The sequence below is a fragment of the Malania oleifera genome, chromosome 12, assembly GCF_029873635.1.
Source record: "Malania oleifera isolate guangnan ecotype guangnan chromosome 12, ASM2987363v1, whole genome shotgun sequence".
NCBI classification, from domain to species: Eukaryota; Viridiplantae; Streptophyta; class Magnoliopsida; order Santalales; family Ximeniaceae; genus Malania; species Malania oleifera.
In genome coordinates this window covers 70,425,892-70,435,708 of record NC_080428.1, presented here as the reverse complement: position 1 = coordinate 70,435,708, position 9,817 = coordinate 70,425,892, and positions in this window count along the sequence as shown.

The following is a 9,817-nucleotide window of genomic DNA, read 5'->3' as shown; positions in this document are numbered from 1 at the left end:
TCATAAACAAAGATATCTTATATTCAAAGGGAAACTCATTTGGACAAGTATAAAACATCATTAGACTTATTATCTTTAACATACTTTTGTCCAAGAATGAGTTAAATCATTAAAGGGCTTTTTAATATGAGAAACAAGTCAATTGTCGACGAATGGGTGTGAATTGTCGACGAATTGGCATGACTTGTTGACAAATGAGTTTGACTCATCGAAGAAATTTTCCAGTAGCCAAAACAAATTTTTAGCCCAAGTGACTCGTTGACCAAAAGGCATGACTCGTCAATGACTGAGGATGACTCATCGACGATTGGGGTAGACTCGTCGATGATTAACATCGTGAATTGAACACCAACGGCTAGTTTCTTTTAGGATTCACTCCCAACGGTCACACAACGGCTAGCACATATTTTTGGCTATAAACACAAGTCCATAGACTTGTTTAGAAAGGGTTTTGGTGATTTTACAAGTTCTTAGTGAAAAATATCTTTTTATACAAAACTTAAGTACCTTGCATCTTAGTTCTTCATTTCAAGTGCTCTTTCTCTCTTACTCTCTAATCTTGTTTGAATCATTCCTTGAGAGAATAGTGTGAGGTTTGTTTTGTGAATGATATCAGCTCATTTGAGAAGCATTTCTTTGTATATCCATCTTCTTGTAAAAGGTTCTTTGTGAACTAAATTGGTGAAGGTTCTTGGTGAACCAATTTGCAATGCTTCTTGGTGAACCTTGCGGCTCTTGGTGAGCGGTAGGAATTTGTTCCCGATTGTAGGGATTTTTTCCCAAGTAAAGGCTCTTAGTGAGTAGTACGGATTTGTTCCTCAGTTGTAAAGCTTCTCAGCCGATGAAGGAGTTCCTTAGTGAATTGTGGAATCCTTGAGTTTGTATCAAGGCATGGATGTAGGCTTGGTGCCGAACCACGTTAAAATTCCGGTGTTAAGCTTTTCTACCCTACTCTTTATTATATGTCTTGTGCACGAATTACATTTCATATATTGTGATATAATTACTTGAATCTTAGCAAGAATTTTATTTTTAAGAGAAAAGTGAATATATGCGAAAGAGTCCATTCACTCCCCCCCTCTGAATCTATATACTCGCAGGCCAACAAGTGGTATCGGAGGATACCGCACTTTCATAGACATTTTTGGATCTCATGAGTGCTACTCATGAAATGGATCATTTTTTTTTTTTTTCCGCGTAGTACACATCTCTTTTTGCCTCATGAGCGATGTTCATCATATGAACATTTTTGGGCCTCATAAGCGGTACTCATTAGATGGGCCAATTTTTTTTGCTAAATAGTGTCCATCTCTTGTTGCCTCTTGAGTGGTGCTCATCATATGAACATTTTTAGGTCTACTAAGTGGTGCTCATTAAATGGACTAATTTTTTTGTCGAGCAGTGTCCATCTCTTATTGACTCATGAGTTGTGTTCATCAAATGGATATTTTTTAGCCTAATGAGCAATGCTCATCATATGGGTCAATTTTTTTGTCGAGCAGTGCCCATCTCTTGTTGCCCTATAAGTCGTGCTCATTAGATGGGTATATTTGGAACTCATAAGTGGTACTAATCAAATGGGCCAATTTTTTGCTAAACAGTGCATGTCTCTGTATTGTTTTTGTGGCTCTTATACTTGGTGGAGTGCATAACCAAAGGAAGAAAACATAATTGAAGTCACTTGTGTAGAGCAGCAGTAGGAAATCGTCAATTCGCTTGGGGCTGCGAGGATGATTTCAAATTTTGAATATGAACGTTAATATAGTTGGATGTTTGGAGGGAAGCCTCCGTGCTGTTTATAAATATACCATTTTGGGTATATTTAGCAAGTGGAAGATCATTGAATTGTATTGTAGTGTAACTTGAGATTTTCATAGTGAAAACCTTTACTGATTGCTCCTGTGGATGTAGGTTTTGTCGAACCACGTAAATCTTTGTGTGAATTGTTATTGCTTTCAGATAAATTGCATGTGTGTGTTCTAATTTGGTTCTTCATTGTTTGCTGCATTTAAATTCTGCCGTGCAATTCTGAGCTTTTAATCTAAATTATCTTAACTGTTTGATACCTAATATTTGAACATGTGTTGTTTTTCAATATTAACCTTCTTAATCTTTAAGACCATAGATATTTGATAAAATTAATAAGCAACTGCATAAGCTAATTTTTTTAATTTTACATAAATAGTATTTTTCTTCCATATATTTAATTAATAATTATAAAAAAATAATATGAATTATTGTTGTACAAAAATAAAATTTATTATTTTAATTTTAATCACTTTTAAAAAAGATACTTCTAAATTCGAATTAGACATTTTTCCATGTCTGATTCTATCAGAAAAATTATTAAAAAAAAAAAAAAAAATCAAAAGGGTCACCAAATGCTTTAAATGTCTAACCGGTTCACTTATTCAATGAAAAATTTCTGAGATAGCTCCTAGTCGGAGACCGTCTCGATCAAACAAACGTCCTCTAAAAAAGAAAGTAAGAAAAAATTCTTAAAAAGTCAATCATATCATAATGAGGGTAAATAAATTAAAACAAATTTAGTGAAAATAACATATTAGGGTAGTTCAAGATCAGTAGACCTTAGATGAAAGAAGAAGGAAGGAGAGGACCCAGAGGAGAGTGGGTGGGGAAGTGCAGAAGTAATCAAGTGATGAATCAATTAACCACAATTTGCAAATGAAAATTCTTGATATCTATTATTGAGTTGTAGAAAGAAGTACAAAATTGCAATGGCTCTCAATATCAATTGAAGCAGCCATGGGGCAATTGGGTATGAGTTAATTGGCCATTGCTTTCAAGAACTTTCTCAGATAGTCGTCGATGGAGGAATCACACCCATGTTTTTCCTTGCTTCGATCAAACACCACTATCTCCTTCCACGTGGCAATTGATTATTGGCCAAGATGGTCTTCCATATATATATATATATATGGAAAATTTTTGCTTTCATTTCTATTATGAATTTTTTCAAACTTATGATCATAACTTTACAATATAATTCGACTTTATAACTTTATAATTGTTTTAAAAAATAAAAATAGATAAATATGATTTTCCAATAATGGAATGGAGACGGAATTGGATAAAAAATCTCTATTCGTGTGAATCGAAATGTGAATGAAAATTTTTAACATTTGTATACAAACATTAGTAGAGAAATGTGTAATGCATATATTAGCGGATAGGTATGATGCAATTACTATTATTAAAATGCTAAGATATATTATTTGTTTGTTTTTTTTTTTTTTATTACATGGGAACTCTAGCCACCAATGAGCCCTTTGAACCCCCTATACGGCACCAAACCTACGAATCAGCGTTCTTCGCCGCCAGGTCTTCCTGATCAGGGTAAAGTTCAGAATGTAGACACACCTTCTATGCATCAGTTGGACGTTCGGCCAATCCGACCCTCGGGATACATCTCCATTACCATCCACGGTCCTCGCTAGCTCACAGAGAACTCTCACCATCCACGGTTCCCGTTGGCTCACAGAGCGAACTCTCACCATCCACGGTTTCTGCTGGCTTACAGAGTACACTCTCATCATCCACAGGTACCGCTGGTTCCGTGAGTGTATCTACCTGGAATTGAACCTCCGATACTCCTTCTTACTTGCTGATGTCTTTCCACCACGCCATGCTGTGGGGGTTAAGATATATTATTTGTTATTCTAAAAAATATGAATTAAACTCGTTACTTTAATTAATAATATCATTAACACAAATTAATGACATTAGCAAATTGATACTTTTATGTTCACAAATTAATTTTTAATGTTCAAAATTATAATAATTAAAAATAATATTGCACATTTAAGCTCCAATAATCAAAAGAATTCACATTCTCTTGAATATTAACTAATCCTAAAAATTGAATAATTACATATTTTTATTTTATTAAAAATTAGATTGTTAAATTTTTTAAAGTACCAATAATTATGACTAATATAAATAATAATAATATTATTAGCATTAATAAGAATCATATACTATTTTATTATATATCATAATTTGTTGTCATTAATTAGAAGATAATAACAATGAATTATATAATTGTATAAATTTTTGTTTAAAAAATAAATATATTTCATTAATGATAGAACATGATAGATTTGGTTAAAAAAAACCTATTTATGCAAATTGGAGATATGAATATTGGATTTTTAATATCTGTGTAATAAAGAATTAAGTTAAATATATTTTGATTCATTGAACGAAATCAAACATTATATTAATTGAATGCATAAGGTACAATGACCAAAATCATGTAGTTCTTAGTAATTAATATCCATCTCTCCTGATATTGGAAGAAGGAACAAACAATGATTAGAATTATATATCTCATTAAATACTATGTCATTAAAGCTAATGTACTACATTAAATTAATTATGATGATTTGAACATAAAAGGTACATTCACCTAACTTGGAGGAATGGAAATGTCGTGTGCAAATTTTTGTCTCCACAGCAAGGGGTGAGCATAATTCGGGTTTAACCGAATTAACCAACCGAGTTTGGCTAGTTGGGGTTATGTTAATATAGATGTTTGGTTCAGTTCAGTTCGGTTACAGATTTAGATTATTTCAGGATATTCGATTTTCGGTTCGGGTATGGGGATTTTTAATTCAGTTAACTAAATTACCCAAATTACTAATTAATTAAAAATTAAATATAAAATAGTAATATTAAATATAACTGATCTATTATATATTATATAATTGTTTGATTTTCTTAATTTATTAATTAAATCAATGTCATTCTCCTAATTCAGCTCTTACAATTAAAAGAAAGGGTAAACATTAATTTTATATAATTAATGTTAAAATTTGTAATCATATTTTGTTTTTATAATTAATTTTAAATTATTTCAGTCAAATTTGGTTAACTGAACTACCCAAAAAGTTGGTTTGGTCGGGTACAATTTGGTTACAATACCTAATTCGGTCGATTTAGTTAGAGATTATTGTTAAGGAAAAATTTCGATTAATTAGGTTAATTAACTGAATTTGGCCAAATCGATTGTTTGCACACCCCTATTAACAGCATAGGGGCACTAGTGCTTAAAGTGATACAAATTTCTTTCTCCATAGTTTTTGCAATAGAAAATAATTTTTAAATGATGTCTATGCCTAAGACACTTTTTATTTTGGATTATAGATTTTAAAACTATGGATATGGAGAATTGTGATCATTTATTACGTTTAATAAATTTATATGCAAATGTTTATGTTTTTGAAGATAAAAGTATGAGACCCTTTAGATTTTTGTACTTAATGAAGGTATTGCTTGATCTAATTTCAATATTTGAAGAATTGTCATGTATTATTTAGACTTGATCAAAATTTTATAACGTATGCTTTTTGATAATTTCATTGTAACTTCACTTATTATAACTATTTTAATTAAAGCATACAATTAACAACAGGAAACAATACTCCCAGAACTCGAAAAATGAGCTCCCACTTTTTAAAAAACAAAAGAAAACAATAAGTAATGACCATCAATTAACCTACATTAGATCATATGCCATCCTAAAAAATGCGTGGAATGTTGTTAGTTAAAGATCAATAAAATGAAATGGGTTGATGATGGCATGGATCGTAGGGCTATGAGGTTTGTTTTCGTTGCTCAAGGGTAGTTGGAGTCATAGATTTTGCGAGGTGTAACGGCCCTAGACCCAACTCCGACAAGGTATTGTCCACTTTAACCCATTGGTCTTACGGATTTGTATTATAAAAGGCACTTACGTAATTGGAGTTTGAATCTTCCTTATAAGCCCAAGATCTCCGTAGTACACATTCGATGTGGAACCATAGCAGGCTCTCTCATCTGATCTCTAACGCCCTCGTCAGATTGGCTTACACCTTTGTATAGAATCCACCCACATGATAGTACCCTCAGGCCTCAAGATAGCTCTAATACCAAACGTAACGGTCTTGAACTCAATTCTGGTGAGGTATTGTTCGTTTTAGCTCACTGTCTTATGGATTTGTCCTATAAAAGGCGCCTCACATCTATGTCTGTGTGTGTAATTAAGAATCAAGTTGTGCCTTGATTCATGAAATTATAACAGGTAAATTAAACAAGTCAATACTATATTTATTGAATGTATAAGGTTTAATGACCTAAGTCATGTATTTTTTTTTTTTTTTTGTGATTATTGTGCGTCTCTCATGACACATTAGAAGAAGAAAGAAACATTAATGAGAGTCATATATCTGGTCAATTTATGTATAGATAAAATTACTGTACAATATAAAATGAATGATTTGTAAAAGGTGCATTACACCTACCTTCTAGGTATGGAAACGTCATCTCCAAATTTATCAGCCTAATAATCACTCTTGAATGAAGTTGACATAAAAAATGAATGAATGACAGATGAATTCCTTTTATGTAGCTCCATTCTCTTTTAATGGCTATGTGAGCATGGGATAAGATGAAAAATATTAGAGAATTCAATTCTATCCCTCCTCTCTCAAGGTCTAAGTGTGTATGGGACAAAAAGGAAATTGAAAATCTAAGATAGATTTTGTTAGATTATGTTTAGTTGTAGTGATGCAAGCACATTTAATTTGATAAGTCTAATAAATTAATAATATAATAATATCCATTTAACATAGGCACTTTTAAAGACAATTATATTCTAGCATCATATTAGTATTTTGTGTTGTGATACTCATAATTACTAATTTTATATTAATCAAGAAGGAAAATTTTGTATAACTTATAATGCTCGGACACGCAACAAGAAACGTTTATTATCTAAAATGTCAAACGATAGAGCATTAGAGTAGGTCTGAATACCATTTAGATGAGACTAAGCTCGTGATCATACGCACTTACAATATGCATATAATGATGACCAGGTTGTATAATTGATTGGGGAGACTCTGATCCCGATGCTACTAATTCCAAATTTTGTATGACTTATTCAAACAATCTTATTTCTAAGCAAAGTACTTAATCAAAGTATTTTCCTACTAATAGATTGTTCGTGTAACATAAACAACTTTACTCAAATATGTCAATGGTATTTTCAAAGAACATATGTGAAACTAATGTCCGATTTAAGATATAATTAATATTAGTATAATTAATAAATATCTATTTGTCAAATTCTTGCAATATCATGTCATACCTTTATTTACATCAATTAAACATGGCATAATTGCATTTTAGAAAATTAAGCAAACTTGTCAAATATTCTAAGGATCAAGATGGAATGATTATTAATTATTTTTATTTTCATAACAAAGTGCACAAACTGTAAATTAATCAATTATTTAAATCCAATAAACCCTTAAAATTGTGCAATGATAGTGATACAACTAATTTAACTTGTGGCCCATCCCAAATCCAAAATTAGATCTCCATTCCAAAATGCAGCAAACATAATTATGTGCTTCAAAAATTTCCTATTAAAGATTCTAATTTAAGTAAAAAAAAAATTTAGAATGTAGTGGGTCATATTACAACATAAGTTTAATAAATCTTTCGTTTAGTCGAAGCAAAGGATTGATACTTTCCCGATGCTCCCCCACTGGACTAGGTTTAAATGATAAGAAAAATTTTGCGCTCTTACTTATAATAGACTTAAAAGTGAATAACCCTTATGAATATATAAGCCAAAACCGAAGACACATAATTGAAGGAATTTGAAGTCTTGGTATTAATTTGTTGTAAAGAGGGAAATGAGGAGTGTATAAAGGAAATTGTATAGTTTTCCAACAAATCGTCGGTGGTTTTTATATACCCTTCGACGGTTGCTTAGACAGTTTCAGACAGAATGTTTTTCAGGAGAAAACCATCGATGGTTAGCCTGTTATTAAATTGCCGAGAATCCTAACAATTGAAGATTTGCTAATATTCTATAGTATGCAGCGATTTGAGATTTTTCAGTTATATTACTTGAATATTTGTTTGTATTTAATAGTGTAAGATCTTTTTGATTTATTATTTAAATATTTTTAAATTTTTAACAACTATACCTTATACAAGTTCAACATCAATAAAATTGTCTTACATTTTCCATAGAGTGAGCTAAGGCAGCCCATGCCTGCAGGGTCATATTATGTTCTTAGTATTAGTCGGTATGATTTGAGACAGGAAAAACTGAGCAGCTCAGAGATTGTGGGTGGTGGGTAAAAAGCAAGACGTTGACCTCTCTCAATTGTGCATTACTTTTTCATATTATTTGTTTTCTAAATAAACAATGAGGAATGGATGAATCCCCTTTTTATCTCCAAATGAACTGGTAGGCACCTCTCTCTCTCTCTCTCTCTCTCTCTCTCTCTCTCTCTCTCTCTCTCAAAATATAAATTCTCTCACACACAAACTTGCCATCATGCAAGGATAAATGCCTTCATGATTAACCAAATAAAAATGCTTGGAAAGTCAAATATAAAAATTTCAACACATTGGAACACCACCATACAAGCAGCGATCCCATTTTCAGCATGTGGGATGTGAGATAAACCCTCCCTAATTTTTCTCCAAATTTTTCTAATAGAAATTGATGTATATATGATAGGGAACAAACTTTCTCATTAACATAGAATTTTTTTTTTTTTTTTAATTTCTTCTTTTCATGCCCCTCATGCTGTTTATGCGTTGTCATTGTTGTTTTCCTTTTTTAGCCATATAGGAAATAACACATATTATTTCCTTTCTTAACAAGAGAGATTCGAGGCAAAACTGAGGGAAACAAAAAAACATTAAAACGTGACAAAGTATTTTAAAAAATACGAAGCAAATAGAGGTAAAAAAAATTACCCACAAATTGCATACCTTTTGTTCCCCTAGCTTCTTTTTTCCTAAAGGTTTAATGAGAAAAAGCACGACAAATGGACCAAAAAATATGGGGAAAATGCATACTTAAAACATAAACAAATAAAGTAAAACAACGGGCTCTAGTTTTTAAGCAACAAGTGCAAAATTTTCAAATTAGAATAGAAAATCTAAACCTAGAAGAGTATTTGGATCACTTTATATTTTAGGTAGCAATAGGGGAGAACATAAATACTTGCATTCGTTTCAAAGAAAAAATTAAGCCCTCCAAGAGGATCAACATGGTTCTTCCATTAGGCCTTCCGTCCAACGAAATTGCTTGAATTGGTAAGCTCAACGAAGATACATATAAATCCTACCATGTGAAATTCACATGACATTCACTATTTGAAATGATTTCATTAGATGGAGAGAATGACGAGAAAAGTAACGTTATCTTTCCAAAAGACTTCTTATATTTGTTATCAACTCAGTAGTCAAAGGAGGTATCCTTATCATTTTATTTGCTGCCAAGATTTGGTGCTTCTCCCTCTTTCTTCTATTTTGGGAGATATACTACAACTTTCTAGGCTTTCTAACCAAACTATCTTAGATAAGAACCTTACCCCTTTTAGCCTTTATTCAAACATAAATCTCCTCCCCAAATTTCTTGTGCTAATTGATATCATGAAGTATAAAAATATTAGTAATAAAATGTTGAAAGAGAATTTTGTTTGGTTAAGTTTGACAAAATTTTTTGGCATGACAATCAATGAGAATTAGCTATTGTATAGTGATGACTTGTAATTAAGGAATTGGGTTTTCATAAGAGCCTAATATAAGGGAATAATGAGCATTAGTAAAGCAAGTTTAAAGTCTGAATCATGTGAGACGATATGATCAAAGTGCTCATTTTATTTAAAAATATATTAAAATTTCAATTAGTGTTGCCTACTTTATCAATATAAGCCTCAGGTAGTTTTATTTTTTTTTTGGGTCAAATTTATGTAATTTTTTGTCAAATGTATTACGTTTTTCA